At 46.2% G+C, this 15,668-nt stretch overlaps 2 protein-coding genes across 5 annotated transcripts in view; one reads left to right on the forward strand and one right to left on the reverse strand.

Moving 5' to 3' along the window:
• LOC132381659 (zinc finger protein 850-like) overlaps positions 1–15,668 on the reverse strand; it is a 72,945-nt gene that overhangs the window by 25,619 nt on the left and 31,658 nt on the right. The window lies entirely within an intron of this gene.
• Positions 1–15,668, forward strand: part of LOC132381625 (gastrula zinc finger protein XlCGF7.1-like) — a 28,865-nt gene that overhangs the window by 5,092 nt on the left and 8,105 nt on the right. The window contains exon 1 of one of the 4 annotated variants that reach the window (XM_059951162.1): positions 2,808–3,200. The exons of 1 other annotated variant lie outside the window; for it this stretch is intronic. The gene's annotated coding sequence lies outside the window, so the exon portion shown is untranslated. Of the gene's footprint in view, positions 1–2,807; positions 3,201–3,801; positions 4,077–15,668 lie in introns of those variants that run through there. 2 more of the 4 variants (XM_059951158.1, XM_059951159.1) reach the window with 2 other exon arrangements.

Below are 15,668 nucleotides of genomic sequence, written 5' to 3' on the forward strand. Positions count from 1 at the left end.
GGAAACACAGGTGATATCAAAGCACCTTTGGGCCGTAAGGAAGCCGAGGATTTCTGCACTGCAAAGTCCTACACGAAAAACCAGCCCGTTGAAGAACAAGAGGCCTGCTATTCGGGGTGGAAACAACATTATTGACCAGGACACGAGGCACAACTGCCCAGCCTTCTCCCAAACATCAGCCCAGAAAGGCAGTGCTCTGACATCTAAATCAAAACCTCTGATCTGATTTTCAATCTGGATAAAATCAATGGAGAATAAAACCAAATTAATGCAGATTTAGGGTATATAGTCCACATGTAATTGTGTAAAAGAGCCTCTTTCTGTGCTGTATCTCTCTAGGACTTGAACATAGACTCATGAGAAGAAAATGCAGGTCGACTTTAGTTTGTTTTGCTGGTGTTGTGATCAGAACAGAAAAGGGTACATATAGATAGAGTACCTGATTTTCAGAAGGACTTTGAAGGTTCTGAATAAAAATTAGGGTAGCATGGCAATGCAGTAGTTAGTGTAACACTATTACAGCGACAGAGACTCTAGGGTTGGATTCCCACCACTATCCGTCAGTAGTTTGTACGTTCTCCCTGTGATCTTTGGATGCTCAGCTTCCTCCCACTTCCCAAAGCTGAACAGTTCAGCGGTCTAATTGGTAATGGGTGTCGCTGGCCAGCATAGGCTCACTGGCCCCGAAAGACCTGTAATCCTGCTGTATCTCGAAAAAATGAAAAAGAGCTTGGCAATATTATAAAAAAACACAAAATGCTTGCAGAACTCAGCAGACCAGACAGCGTCTGCAGGAGGAGGTAGTGACGATGCTTCGGGCCGAAACCCTTCATCGGGAGTGAAGTAACATGGGATGGTCGAGGGGGGATGAAGTAGAGAGCTGGGAAGTGATAGGCTGGAGGGAAATGGGCTAAGGGGGAGGTGGACAATTATGGGAAATAAAAGAGAAAGAAAGGTAGGCCTGGGGGGAGATTATAGTGAGGGGGGAAAAAGAGAGAGAAAGAGAACCAGATTAAAATAATAGATAGGGATGGGGGTAAGAATGGGGGGCAGGGGTATCAACGGAGGTCAGTGAGTTGGATGTTCATGCCGGCAGGAAGGAGGCTATCCCTCCCCCCACTTCTTATCCCCCCTCGACCATCCCATGTTACTTCACTCCTAATGAAGGGTTTCGGCCTGAAACTTCGTTATTACCTCCTCCCACAGATGCTGTCTGGCCTGCTGAGTTTTGTCAGCATTTTGTGTTTTCTATTTATTTCCAGCATCTGTAGATTCACTGGTGTTGGCGCTATTATATTGGTGAGAGTTCAGGCTTGCATAATGGAAATCAAATGATTCGAGTAATCAGGGTTTTTCCAGGTCAGGAAGCTGTAAGGATTGATGCAGCGGGGCCGTGATTAATGATTCGAGGCCAATTGTTGTTCGCAGTGCAGAACTGGGCAATTGTGTGTGTTTTAACAATGATACAGCTATTTATTCATTTTGTTAACATTTGAGATGTAGTGCAGAATCAAGTCACGGCACCCAGCAATCCTCCTACTGAACCCTGGCCTAATCCGGGGACAACTTACAATGACCAATTAACCTACCAACGGGTACGTCTGGATTGAGAGAAAACCAGAACACCCCTGTGATCTCAGGGAGAATGTACAAACTACTCACAGACAATGGCAGGAATTGAAGCTGGATCACTGGTACTGTAAAGCATTGTGCTAACTACCACACAACCCTTGCCACCCATATTCAGTGAGGAGCATACACATTTCCTCTGGCTCCTCAGAGATGTCCTCTTTGGTTTATGGAGGGGCGCTACAGCCCACAAAAAGGTCCTTTGATCCAATTACATGGTAACTACACACATTAAATTTGTATCAGTTATATTTTATTCTCCCTTGATTTAAAAATCTAGATCAAAGGTTTATTTTCTTTATTTACCAGTAGTATAGTTCAGTTCTGCTTTATCCAGTCTGAGATCCCGCTGCTGCATGCCCAGATTTGGGTCTGGAAGCCTCACCACTACAGACACCCCACCTCTCCCGCAAATTCCGGAGAGAGAACATCCTGATTGGTCTCTCTTTGTGCTAAGTAGACCTATCAGTTTTCTCTATGGGTGGGCTTTACCACCAACCTCTCTGTCCTGGATTATGTCTCAACTAACCTTGAAGGACTGGTGCCAAACTACAAAAGTCTGCCAGTTGATGGGTTCTGGGGGAAGCTGCCCAAAGTAAAATCTGTGAGCAGAGGGCAGCTGAGATTCAAAGAGCTCTGCCAGTCAATGAAGCTGCTTTCGGTGCCGCCAAATTCTAATTGGGATGTCAGATTCAGCACAGTGCGTCACGTTAAGGCAGAATTCAGAAGTCAGCTGTCTTGCAAAATTAACAACTTCACTGACACAGACTGCCGTGAGGTTGAGACTTCCGGCAAAGTGCTCAAATCTGCCCAAGCAAGCCACAAGGAAAGTACAAGGAAAGTTTGCAAAAGAAACAGAAAACCTGTTTGCATTAACATTTAGCTATTAGCATTGAGGCTGCCAACAAAATACTCAGCAAGGACTTTGTGTGTGTGTGTGAAAAGTTTCAATATGTGATCAAATAAATTTGAATCTTTCACAATCAAATGCCCTTGGGGTCGGCCGGGGTGTGATGGTGCTACCCCCCTGAAGGGAGAGTTTGCAGGGTGGGATGTCTGCCACTGGGTCCCGCTGATGGAATGAATGGGGGCCTCGCTACCCACAATCCACTCGAGCAGCTCCACGCATGCGCCACCGCGCAACATTTCAGGCCTACACTGGCGCCTCGGGCCGGGGGGCGACAGGGCGGGCGGGCGAGCGAGGGATGGAGGGACGGGAGAGGGGGCGGGTTTAACCTCACCGCGGCGACTGCGGAGCCCGTCCCGGATCTTCCCCTTCCCCTTGCCCCCAGCCGGGAGCCCCTCTTCGGTGCCGACGGGAGCCGCAGGCCCCCCCCCCCCCCGGCGCTCGGCTGCCCACCGGCCGGGCGGCTGACGTCACGCGCATGCGCCCCGGGCTCCGGGGCGATCGCTGTCCTGGCGAACTGTTCGCAAAGTTGCATTGAGGCAGCGCCGGTCACTGTTCCGCCGCTGCTCGCCCCGACGGGCCTTACTGTCGCCAAGGCCACCTCCTGTCCATTCTGCTCGCTGCGCCAATCCTGTGAAGCCAGGGTTCACGACACTCGCTACCGGTAAGCTAATTGCCTTATTCACGGGACCAGACAAATAACAAACAGTCAGTAAACCCATCGAGTTACCTACAGTGTCCGCGCAGACCTTCAGTCACTGCGCCACTCTTCTCGGTCGCAAGCCAGTTACTGTGAGCCGGGGAGACCGAGTGCTTTCAGCTCGCTAGGTTCATGTTCGACCGGCACACCGCTGGGAGGGCTGCAATGCTCCTTAAGCGGGTCAATCCCCGGCCGGCAAGGGGGATGAAAATGCACTGGGTTCCGGAGTAGGAGAAAAAGAAAAGCCTTAGCAACACCGACGAAATGCTGGAGGGACAGGCAACATCTTTGGGAATGAATATAATAGGGGAAAGGCGACAGAATAAAAGGGTGGGGCGGGGGAGGAGGATAGAGAGAAAGTGATGGGTGAAGGCAGGTGGGTGGGAAAGGTAAAGGGCTGGAGATAAATTAATCTGATAGGAGAGGAGAGTGGACGATAGGGGAAGGAGGATGGGAACCAGGGAGAAGATAGGAGAGAAGAGGTAAAAAGCTAGAAAATAGAAGAAAAGGAAAGGGGGGGGCAATTTTTTTAACCAGATGTTGAAATCAATATTTATGCCATCAGGTTGGAGGCGAGGCAGACAGAATATAAGGTGCTGTGCCTCTACCCTGCGAGAGAGCACATCCTAATACAATAGGAGGCCATGGATCGATGTGTCGGTTTGGGAATTGGAATTAAAATGTTTGGCCTCCGGGAAGTTCTGATTTTGGCAGAGGTGCTTGACAGAAGGATCCTCTGATGGGTCTCACCGATGGCCACTTGGGGAGCACTGTCACAATAGGTCTCCCCAGTGGATTCGCAGGCAAAGCGCTGCCTCACCTGGAAGGACTGTCTCAGAGGTGAGGGAGGGGACGAATGGGCACTTGGGCCACCTGCAGGGATAAATGCCCAAGGGGGATTAGTGGGCGAGGGGCAAATGGACTAAGGAACTGCAGAGGGTGCAATCACTGTGGGGAGGTAAAAACACAGTTGCAAGCAAAAGTTTGTGACACATTTGCAATTTCTGCATTAATTGCTGTTAAAATGTGGTCAGATCTTCATCTGTCAGAATAATAGACAAACACAATCTGCCTAAATGAAAAACACACCAACAACTGTACTTTTCATGTCTTTATTAAATACATTGCTTAATCATTCACAGTCCAGACTGGAAAAAGTATGTGAAACCTTGTATTTAACAGCCGGTAGAACTACTTTTGCAGAAGTAACCACCAACAAACGTTTCCTGTAGCTGCTGATCAGACTTGCACAGTGGCGAAGAGGAATTTTAGACCATTCCTTCATAGTGAACTGTTTCAGTTCATCAATATTTCTGGGATACTTTGCATGAAAAGCCCTCTTCAAGTCATGCCACAGTATCTTTAATTGGGTTAAGGATTGGACTCTGACTTGGCCATTTGAAAACACAAATCATCTTTTTATACCATTCTGTTGTTTTGTGTTTCAGACTTTTGTCTTGTGCATCATCCAACTTCCAGTAACAAGTCAAGTCAAGTCACTTTTATTGTCATTTCGACCATAACTGCTGGTACAGTACACAGTAAAAACGAGACAACGTTTTTCAGGACCATGGTGTCACATGACACAGTACAAAAACTAGACTGAACTATGTAAAAAAAACAACACAGAAAAAAAAACTACACTAGACCTATAGACTGCATAAAGTGCACAAAACAGTGCAGGCACTACAATAAATAATAAACAGGACAATAGGGCAAGGTGTCAGTCCAGGCTCTGGGTATTGCGGAGTCTGATAGCTTGGGGGAAGGAACTGTTACATAGTCTGGTCATGAGAGCCCGAATGCTTCGGAGCCTTTTCCCAGACGGCAGGAGGGAGAAGAGTTTGTATGAGGGGTGCGTGGGGTCCTTCATAATGCTGCTTCCTTTGCGGATGCAGCGTGGATCACTACCCTGACATTCTCCTGTAAAATGTCTTGATACAATTTTGAGTTCAGGGTTCCCTCAACAATTGCAAGTCGTCCAGGCCCAGGGGCAGCAAAGCAGCCCCAAGCCATGATGCGTCACAGTTGGGATGAGGTTCTGGTATTGGTGTGCAGTGCCCTTTTTCCTCCAGACATAGCGGTGTGCATTTCTGTCAAGAAGTTCAACTTTTGTCTCATCTGTCCACAGAACATTATCCCAGCAGTGTTGTGGTATTTACAAACTTGAGATTTACAGCAGTGTTTTTCTTTCGGAGAGCAGAGGTTTCCTCTGTGGTGTCCTTCCATGAATACCATTCATGTTCGGTGTTTTTCTTACCGTGGACACATGAACAGAGACTCTAGCAGCCTAGAGATTTCTGCGGGCCTTTTGCTGTTACCCCTGGGTTCTTTTTCACCTCCCTCAGCACTGCACTTTGTGCTCTTGGTGTGATCTTTGCAGGACGCCCACTCCTAGGGAGAGTAGCAACAGTACTGAATTTCCTCTGTTTGGGGATAATTTCTCTTACTGTGGGCTGATGAACACTCAGGTGTTTAGAAATGTTTTTGTTGCCTTTTCCAGCTTCATACATCTCTACAATGCTTCTAAGGTCCTCTGAAAGTTGTTTTAATTGAGGCGTGGTGCACATAAACAGATCTTCCTTGAGAAGAGGGAGCTCTGTCAGTAACCTGACTTTGTGTGTGTTATAGGGCAGGGCACCCCTCCAACCCACACCTCCGATCTCATCTCACAGACTGGAACACCTGTCTCTAAATAGCTTTTGTATGAGGCTTCACATACTTTTTGAACCTAGACTGTGACTGTTTCAATGGTGTACTCAGTATTGACAAGAAGACGTAAAATTGTTTGTTATTAGTTTAGGCAGATTCTGTTTGTCTATTACTCTAGATGAAGGTCCAACCACACATTTTATGAGTGATTAATGCAAAAAAAACTGTTGGTAATTGCAAAGGGACCACAACTGTTTGTTGACTGGTAGCTTCTCTTAGGGAATGGCAGAAGTCATGGAGGCTTGTGTATAGGGTGCAGAGATTCATGTGGTGGTAGGTAAGGATAGAGGGACCCTTAAGGCTGTGGAAAGATGGGATGAGTCCGGATGATCGGAAAACGCATTTGAGGGCAGCATCAGTAGTGGAGGGAAGGAAATAGTGGGAACAGATGTGATGGAGGCGATGGTACTGAGTATAGGATTTTTACAGGTGATATGGTGGGAACCCATGGGAGTTGGTAGGTTTATCAAAGGTGTTGGTTGACAGTTTGCCTCCGGATCGAGAAAGGGGAGGGAGGTGGCAGAAATGGACCGAGTGAACATAGGGGTGGGGTGGAAGTTGGAGGCAAAGATGATGAAATCGACGAGTTCAGCATGGTGCGCGATGCAGCCGTCAGAGTAGAGGAGGAAGAGCTGGGCGGTATTACTGGGGAAGGCTTTGAATGGACTGTTCTACGCAGACGGCAGGGAGACAGGCACAGCTGGGGACCGTGTGGGTGCACCCGGCTACCTTCGAGCCTGGAGAAGCTGAAGGAAAAATAAAGGGTGATGGCCAGTCCTGCTGGATGGAGAAGACTGGTGGTGGAGGGGAATTGGTTGTGTTTTTTTCATTAAGAGAGCTTTGGGGCCTTCTTGATGGGGATGTATGTGTGCGTGGACTGACATCCAAGGTGAAAATGAGGTTGGCAAGTCCAGGGAATTGAAAGTTGTGGAGGAAATCGAGAGCATGGGAAGTCTTGTGGATGCAGGTGGGAACGGATTGAGTGAAGGGGCATAGAATGGAATCGAGGTATGAGGACATGTTCAGTGGGGCAGGAGCAGTTACAGCGGATCTTGGGTAGGGGGTAGAAGCGAGCCGTGCAGGGTTAAGGAAACGGAGTTTGGTGGCGGTGGATCCGAGTTCTCCGGAGTGGAAGAGGTCACTAGTGGGGGAGGAGACTATTTTCTGATCGTCTGGAGTGGGGTCCTCCTCAAGGGGTAGGCATGAGGAGGTGTCTGAGAATTTCTGCCTGGTCTCGGTGAGGTACAGGTCAGTGAGCCACAGTACCGCGACACCCCCTTTGTCGGCATGTTTGAAGCTGAGGGTGGAGAGAGTGGAGGGCAGTGCGCTCAGCGGGGGTAAGGTTCGAGGGTGAGAGAGGAGTGCTGACGTCAAGATGGTTGATGTCTTGTTGGCAATTCAAGATGAAAAGATCCAGAGCAAGGTGTCTGTGAAGAGGAGAAGGGTTGAATAGGGGAGAAAAGTGTGTGGAGTGGAATTCTTGCTAAAATTAGGGATATAAACATAGTAACTCACACAAAATGCTGGTGGAACACAGCAGGCCAGGCAGCGTCTACAGGGAGAAGCACTGTCAACATTAACAACAACACACACAAAATGCTGGTGGAACACAGCAGGCCAGGCAGCGTCTATAGGGAGAAGCACTGTCAACATTAACAACAACACACACAAAATGCTGGTGGAACACAGCAGGCCAGGCAGCATCTACAGGGAGAAGCACTGTCAACATTAACAACAACACACACAAAATGCTGGTGGAACACAGCAGGCCAGGCAGCATCTACAGGGAGAAGCACTGTCAACATTAACAACAACACACACAAAATGCTGGTGGAACACAGCAGGCCAGGCAGCATCTACAGGGAGAAGCACTGTCAACATTAACAACAACACACACAAAATGCTGGTGGAACACAGCAGGCCAGGCAGCATCTACAGGGAGAAGCACCGTCAACATTAACAATAACACACACAAAATGCTGGTGGAACACAGCAGGCCAGGCAGCATCTATAGGGAGAAGCGCTGTCGACATTAACAACAACACACACAAAATGCTGGTGGAACACAGCAGGCCAGGCAGCATCTATAGGGAGAAGCACTGTCGACGTTTCGGGCTGAGACCCTTCATCAGGACTAACTGAAAGAAAAGATAATAAGAGATTTGAAAGTAGAAGGTGGAGGGGGAAATGCAAAATGATAGGAGAAGACAGGAGGGGGTGGGGTGAAGCTAAGAGCTGGAAAGGTGATTGGCGAAAGGGATACAGAGCTGGAGAGGGGAAATGATCATGGGACGGGAGGCCTAGGGAGAAAGAAAGGAGGAGGGGAGCACCAGTGGGAGATGGAGAACAGACAAAGAGTGATTGTGAGAGGGATAGAGAGAGAGAAAAAAAAGGAGGGGGGTAATAAATAAATCAGGGATAGGGGTAAGAAGCAGAGGAGGGGCATTAATGGAAGGTAGAGGAATCAATGTTCATGCCATCAGGTTGGAGGCTACCCAGATGGAATATGAGGTGTTGTTCCTCCAACCTGAGTGTGGCTAAACATCGTGGTGCTTTTGCATAAGGAGATGAAAGCAATAATTAAAAAGCCTGCTCGATCACTGAGACAGCAAAGCTGGGATCGGGAAAAGCAAGGACGGCATTTATACAAAACTCAGAGGATGGTGGGAACTCAACTGGAGATGGGTATAATAGGAGGGAGGAAGTTACACTTGATGATGACGAGGCCTCGGCTGGTCAGTGTCGACCACGGATGTTCTGTCCTAGCCGTCTGCATACGCAAGCCAGGGTAGCACAACATGGAGAGCAGGCTGCTGCCCCCTCTCCGTGTATCTGATGGTTCCAAAGGAATGGCAGAGACCAATACAGTTTGGTACCAGCAGCCTCGCTGGATTTAACCAGTCAGCATTGAATTCAACGTAGGACTGCCTTAGGGACTCCTGCTCCGGACTTTTCCATCAGAGTTTTCCCCATTTAACAAACTAGGTTGAATAATTAGGCATCCATCGGTCTCGTGAGACCATGGATTTGCACCTTGGAAGGTTTCCAGGGTGCAGGCCTGGGCAGGGTTGTATGGGAGACCAGCAGTTGTCCAAGCAGCAAGTCTGCCCTCTCCACGCCACCGATGTATTGGCAAGGGCCGATACAGCTTGGCACCGGTGTCGTTGCAGAGTAATGTGTGGTTAGGTGCCTTGCTCAAGGACTCAACATGCTGCCTTAGCTGAGGCTCGAACTAGCGACCTTCAGATCACTAGACCAATGCCTTAACCACTTGGCCACGCACCAATTACTTATTACTTACTCGGAATTACTTATTCGGAATTAATATGACTTGTCGAGAACCGGTGAAGCATATATTGTTTGAATGCAGTTCCCCTGAGGTGAGAAGGAAACATCTCATTGCTAAATTGAAATCTTTGGGACATGGAATATTTGTTAGGGTATCACTGACATCGTAATGTATCTAAGTGCGTATTTGACTTTCCGAAGAGCTTGATTTGGTGTTTTGATATTTGAGGGTTTTTTTTTGGGAGGGGGAATTGAGTGGATATACTTCCTGTATCTTGCTCCACACTCCAACTTGGTAGGTGTTGATAACACACCTTGTGTTGGTCTGCCAGTCGTCATTAAACTTTGCAGGAAGATGATTCTGTGGGGAGTAAAGTGTATGAGGGACAGTTACTTGGCCGAGGGCGGGGACACAAAGTCCCAGAAACGGTTTGTGGGATCCCGATGACAACGGGATAAATCATGGGGAGTCCAGTTTCAGACGAGCTCGCTAACTACCTGTGAATGTATTGATCTGTATTCCCCCCCCCCCCCCCCGACCCCATGGAATGCTGACGGCCAAGGACAATGTGCTCCCGGGGTCGCTACGTCACCTTTAACAGGCTGATGAGCTAACGGGGCGGAGGGAACAGGTAGTGTCAGGGTCACTGGGTTTCCCTTACCTGGCTAGCCGGGGTCACCCATGTGACTGGAGAGTGTACATTCGATTAGTTATCGAACTTTTGATTGGCTGAGCTTCTGTTCGAGATCTGCCACCAGCGGACGAAACAAAACTAACGTATTGGGTAGGAAAGTGTGCGGGAACACGGGTTTCAGACGCTGCAGCGGACCTTGTCAGAGAAGAGCCGAGGCAAGACCAGTTGAGGGATTAGGGGAGAATCTCCCAGGACACCAAGGGTAAATCATGCTTGACTAATCTATTGGAGTTTTTCAAGGATGTAACCAGGAAGTTAGACAAGGGAGATCCAGTGGATGTAGTGTACCTTGATTTTCGGAAGGCATTTGATAAGGTCCCACATAGGAGATTGGTGGGTAAAATCAAAGCTCATGGCATTGGGGGGAAGATATTGACATGAATAGAAAACTGGTTGGCAGATAGAAAGCAAAGGGTAGCGTTGAATGGGTGTTTCTCGGAATGGCAGGTGGTGACTAGTGGGGTGCCACAGGGCTCGGTATTGGGACCACAACTGTTTACGATTTACGTCAATGATTTAGATGAAGGCATTGAGAATAACATCAGCAAGTTTGCTGATGATACTAAGCTGGGTGGCAGTGTGACGTGATGAGGATGTTAGGAGAATTCAGGGTGAATTGGATAGGCTGGGTGAGTGGGCAGATACTTGGCAGATGACGTTTAATGTGATTAAGTGTGAGGTTATCCACTTTGGGAGTAAGAACAGGAAGGCAGATTATTATCTGAACGGTGTAGAGTTAGGTAAGGGAGAAATACAAAGAGATCTAGGAGTCCTTGTTCATCAGTCACTGAAGGTGAATGAGCAAGTGCAGCAGGCAGTGAAGAAGGCTAATGGAATGTTGGCCTTTATTACAAAGGGAATTGAGTACAAGAGCAAGGAAATCCTTTTGCATTTGTACAGGGTCCTGGTGAGACCACACCTGGAGTATTGTGTACAGTTTTGGTATCCAGGGTTAAGGAAGGACATCCTGGCTGTAGAGGAAGTGCAGTGTAGATTCACGAGGTTAATTCCTGGGATGTCTGGACTGTCTTACACAGAGAGGTTAGAGAGATTGGGCTTGTACACGCTGGAATTAAGGAGATTGAGAGGGGATCTGATTGCAACATATAAGATTATTAAGGGATTGAACAAGATAGAGGCAGGAAATATGTTCCAGATGCTGGGAGAGTCCAGCACCAGAGGGCATGGTTTGAGAATAAGGGGTAGGTCATTTCAGACAGAGTTAAGGAAAAACTTCTTCTCCCAGACAGCTGTGGGGGTCTGGAATGCACTGCCTCGGAAGGTAGTGGAGGCCAATTCTCTGGATGCTTTCAAGAAGGAGCTAGATAGGTATCTTATGGATAGGGGAATCAAGGGATATGGGGACAAGGCAGGAACCGGGTATTGATAGTAGATGATCAGCCATGATCTCAGAATGGTGGTCAGGCTCGAAGGGCCGAACGGTCTACTTCTGCACCTATTGTCTATTGACACACAGACTGATCCAAAGTTATTGAGGGCACTGAGGCTGCCAAGCATCCTCCAGAAATTGTGACCACCACTTGGGAAGATATAACAAGATGGAACCTAATTCCTTTTTTTAGTCTCAGTTCAAGGATTGAATCCATTAAAATGAATATACTGCCCAGAATATTATATCTCTTTCAGACCCCACCAGTAGAGATTAACCAAAATCAATTCAATGAGTGAAACAAAATGATATCGAGATATATATAACAAGGTAGAGTTTGACTCAAAACTTTGCAATTGGCCAAGGAAAAGGGGGGGGGGGATGGGGCCTACCTTCTCTGAGAGATTATTATTTTGCAGCACAGTTGAGAGCTGTGATATGCTGATGCAACCCATCATATGACGTTCAATGGAAAAATATTGGATTTCCCCATATCCCTGTATCCCCATACAGGCAATTTTCGATGATGATAACCTACAAAGTTACATAAATACTATTGATAACCCAGGGGTGAAATGGACTCTTAAAATATGGAAAACTATTATAAAAGAATATAAACTAGAGGGAGATATTGCAATTCTTAAATGGTGTGCATATGATTTGGATTTTACACCAAATAAACTGGATGCTAGATTTAAGGACTGGACAGCTAAGGGAATAACAGTTCTTTAGAATATAATGAAAGAGGGAACACTGTTCAGTTTTGAAATGCTTAGAGAAACACTTTTTTTTTAAAAAGCCTTTGTTGGTATTTACAGATGTGACAATATGTTAATAGGATGGTTAAAAATGTCACCAAGGCAAGTACATGTTTGATAGAGCTATTTAGAAAAGCTTATAATTCAGATAACAGTAGTAGAATCATTTCAAGCGTCTATAAGTGGTTGTCAAATCTTAAAACACATTCGCCTTTATACATTAAAACAAAATGGGAGAAGGAAGGAGGGATAATTATATCTGAGGAAGAATGGACAACAATATGGAGATATCAATGGAAGTGTACCAGTTCACAGAAATGGAGGAACTTTGGATGGAAAAACTTGATAAGATATTTTATTACACCCTCTCGGAAATTCCATTATGATAGTAACCTCCCTGTTTGCTGGAGGAATTGTGGAAATCAAAATGCAAATCATTATCATATTTTTTAGGAATGCCCTGTTATCAAAGACTGTTGGAGTGGGATACACAATGCCCTACAAGACATCTTTAAATGTGAAATACCCTTAGAGAGTAAGACTATATATTTTGGATATATACCTCAAGAATGGTTGAAAAGAGATAAATATTTAATGAATACACTGCAGGTGGCTGGTAAAAAGACTCTTACCAGGAAATGGCCATCACAGGAGAGCCCAACTTTAAACGCTTGAATGGAAATTACAATGGACATTTACAAAATGGAGAAGATAACCGCATTAGTTGAAACAATTTGATTCATACTGGGGAGGAAAGGTTTAATTACATAATACCTCATAGGCCTGATTTTATTCTCACAAATCAATGAATATGTTGTAAAAAAAAATCACTCCCTCCTTGTACATAGTTTTCTCCTTTCGCTTGTTCTTTCTTTCCTCTCTTTTCTGTAAGTGTCTACCTCAGATAGTGGAGATTTGTGGCAAATATCACTACATGATATATATGTATAGTATCTGAAATACATCTTATGGAAATGTTTGATGATGAACTTAATTTAAAATTAAAATTTAAATTTAAAACTTAATTTTTTAAAAATTACAAAAAGAGAAACCTATCAAATATTTGAAGGCCTATATTAGAATGGATGTGGATAGGATCTTTTCTGTATTGGGGGAGTCGAGGATGAGAGGCCACAGACTCAGAATCAAGTACATCCCTTTAGAACAGAGGTGATCAAATGATGGATCAGAATTGATGGCCAATTGGCCTAATTTTGCTCCTCGGGTTCTTTTAAATCTTTCCCCTGTTCAGTCTGTGTTGTCTAGTTGTAGCCTCCCCTGCACTGGGGAAAGGTCTGAGCAGTCACCTAATCTGCTCCCATCACAAACTCATACACCTCCCTACAGTCATCCCTCAGCCTATATCCCAGAGCAAGAAGCCACAAGTTATCCAGCCTCTCCTGATAACTCATGCCCTCCAGACCCCATAACATCGACATTTACATGTCACTAGTTTTGATTTAAATACACTGTCTGCTGCCTCCGTCTGATGCCTGTCATGATCAGACAGCATCAGGTTGTATCTGTCAGCATCCACACAGAAAGATCCCTCTCAACAATATCAAGTTGATTGGTCAGAAGTTGAAATGTTAGCCTCAAGCCCCTGTGGACAGAGTTTGTTGATCATGTTGGGAAAGGTTCCCACCCTGAGGACATACCAGTGTGATTCATAGCCAATGATGAATTTGGAATGAGAGGTCAGAGGGATACATTAATTCAATGGGGTGGGGGTGGAAGAAAGGATTTTAATCAGGGTTCTGGTCCAGTTAGACCTGGCTATAGTACTTAACAGGATGTTTACAGAAGGGCCTTGAGGCGAATTCACTATAAAATGGGGTATACCGGAGCAGACAGATGAAAACTGTTTCCTCTGGAAGTTCAGGCTTCAACTTGCTGTCCTGATAAATGTTCAGATTCTGGACCTGCTGGTATTTTCTCTTTTGGCACTTCTGTTGGTTTTGGATTTTATTTCCTGGCTGTATTTGCCCAGTTCACACATCCCAGTCAGTCTGCCTGCCTTTCCCAATGCAAGGACAGTATTCTTGTGTGAATGGACACAATGGTCGCCACCCTACCCAGAATCCTCTGCACTCTTAGGAACCTGTCTTTCTGTCTAAAACAATGTGGGTTCCACTGTCAGCCGCCTCACAGTGAAACCAGTTCTAGGTATGCCCCAGTGTGACTGCTCGTGGTGTTTCTGGAGACTGCATCAGTTCTCTCCCATCTGCAGACTGCTCCTCGGTGCCAAGTGTGTTGATTAAAGTCACAGCCTGATGCCCCACTCCTATCTGGTCCTGAGTTCCCGCGGTGTCCCTCCGCCCGGGGAGTGAACAGACGCTGTTGTGTTCCTGCCTCTTTCTCGCCGAGACTTTGACGGGTTCAGGAGCTGCTCAGTTTATGACGTTTGGTCAAGGCTCGCATATTATTGATAGGGAGCTTTCGGAGGCCCAGGAGCTTCTGGACCTGGTTGCCGTGGAAGGGACTTAAAAGTTTTTAAAGTGTTCCTTTTGCAGACTGAGTCAAAGGTCAAAATACTATTGTCAAAGTACATTGATGTTGCCATATACAACTCCAAGATTCAGTTTCCCGTGGGCATACTTAACAAATCTAGAGAGTGGTAACTATAACAGGTTCAAAGACAGGCTGCCCAACTAGGCCATTCAACCAGAGCGCAGAAGACAAAAAGACTGTGCAAATGTAACTATAAATAAATAGCAATAAATAACGAGAACATTAGATGAAGAGTCCTTGAAGTGAATTCGTTGACTGTGGGAACATTTCAATGATGGGATAAGTGTAGTTATCCCCTTTGGCTCAAGAGCCTGATGGTTGAAGGGTAATAACTATTCTCGAATGTGGTGATGGAGGTCCTGAGGCTCTTGTACCTTCTACCTGATGGCAGCAGTGAGAAAAGAGCACGGCCTGGGTGGTGAGGATCTCTGATGGTGGATGTTGTTTTTCTATGACAGCGTTTCATGTAGATGTGCTCATGGTTGGGAGGGCTTTACCTGTGATGGACTGGGCTATATCCACTACTTCTATAGGATTTCCTGTCCAAGGGCTTTGGTGTTTCCCTATCAGGTATATAGGGAGCTATACACATCTATAGAACGTCTATATACAGCCAGCTATACACATCTATAGAAGTTTGTCAAAATTTTAGATGTCATGCCAATTCCCCACATATGCTTAAGGAATTAGAGGTGCTGCATGCTTTCTTCGCAATTGCTGGGCCAAGGACAGGAACTCTGAGGCAGTAATAGCTGGAAATTTAAAGTTGCTAACCCTCTCAGCCTCTGATCCTCTGACGAGGACCTTTGCTTTCCCTCTCCTGAAGTCTATAATCAGTCCTTTACTCTTGCTGACATTCAGTGAGAGGTTGTTGTTACGACACTAGTCAGCCAGATCTCCAGTCTCCCTCCTGGATGGTGATTCGGCCCACAACAGTGGTGTTGTCAGCAAACTTGAATATGGCATCAGAACTGTGCGTAATCTCACAGTCATAAATGTAAAGTGAGTAGAGCAGAGGGCTAAGCACACAGTCTTGTGATGCGCCTGTGTTGATGGAGACTGTGGTGGAGATGTTGTT

Source organism: Hypanus sabinus, chromosome 26, assembly GCF_030144855.1.
Source record: "Hypanus sabinus isolate sHypSab1 chromosome 26, sHypSab1.hap1, whole genome shotgun sequence".
Classification (NCBI taxonomy): domain Eukaryota; kingdom Metazoa; phylum Chordata; class Chondrichthyes; order Myliobatiformes; family Dasyatidae; genus Hypanus; species Hypanus sabinus.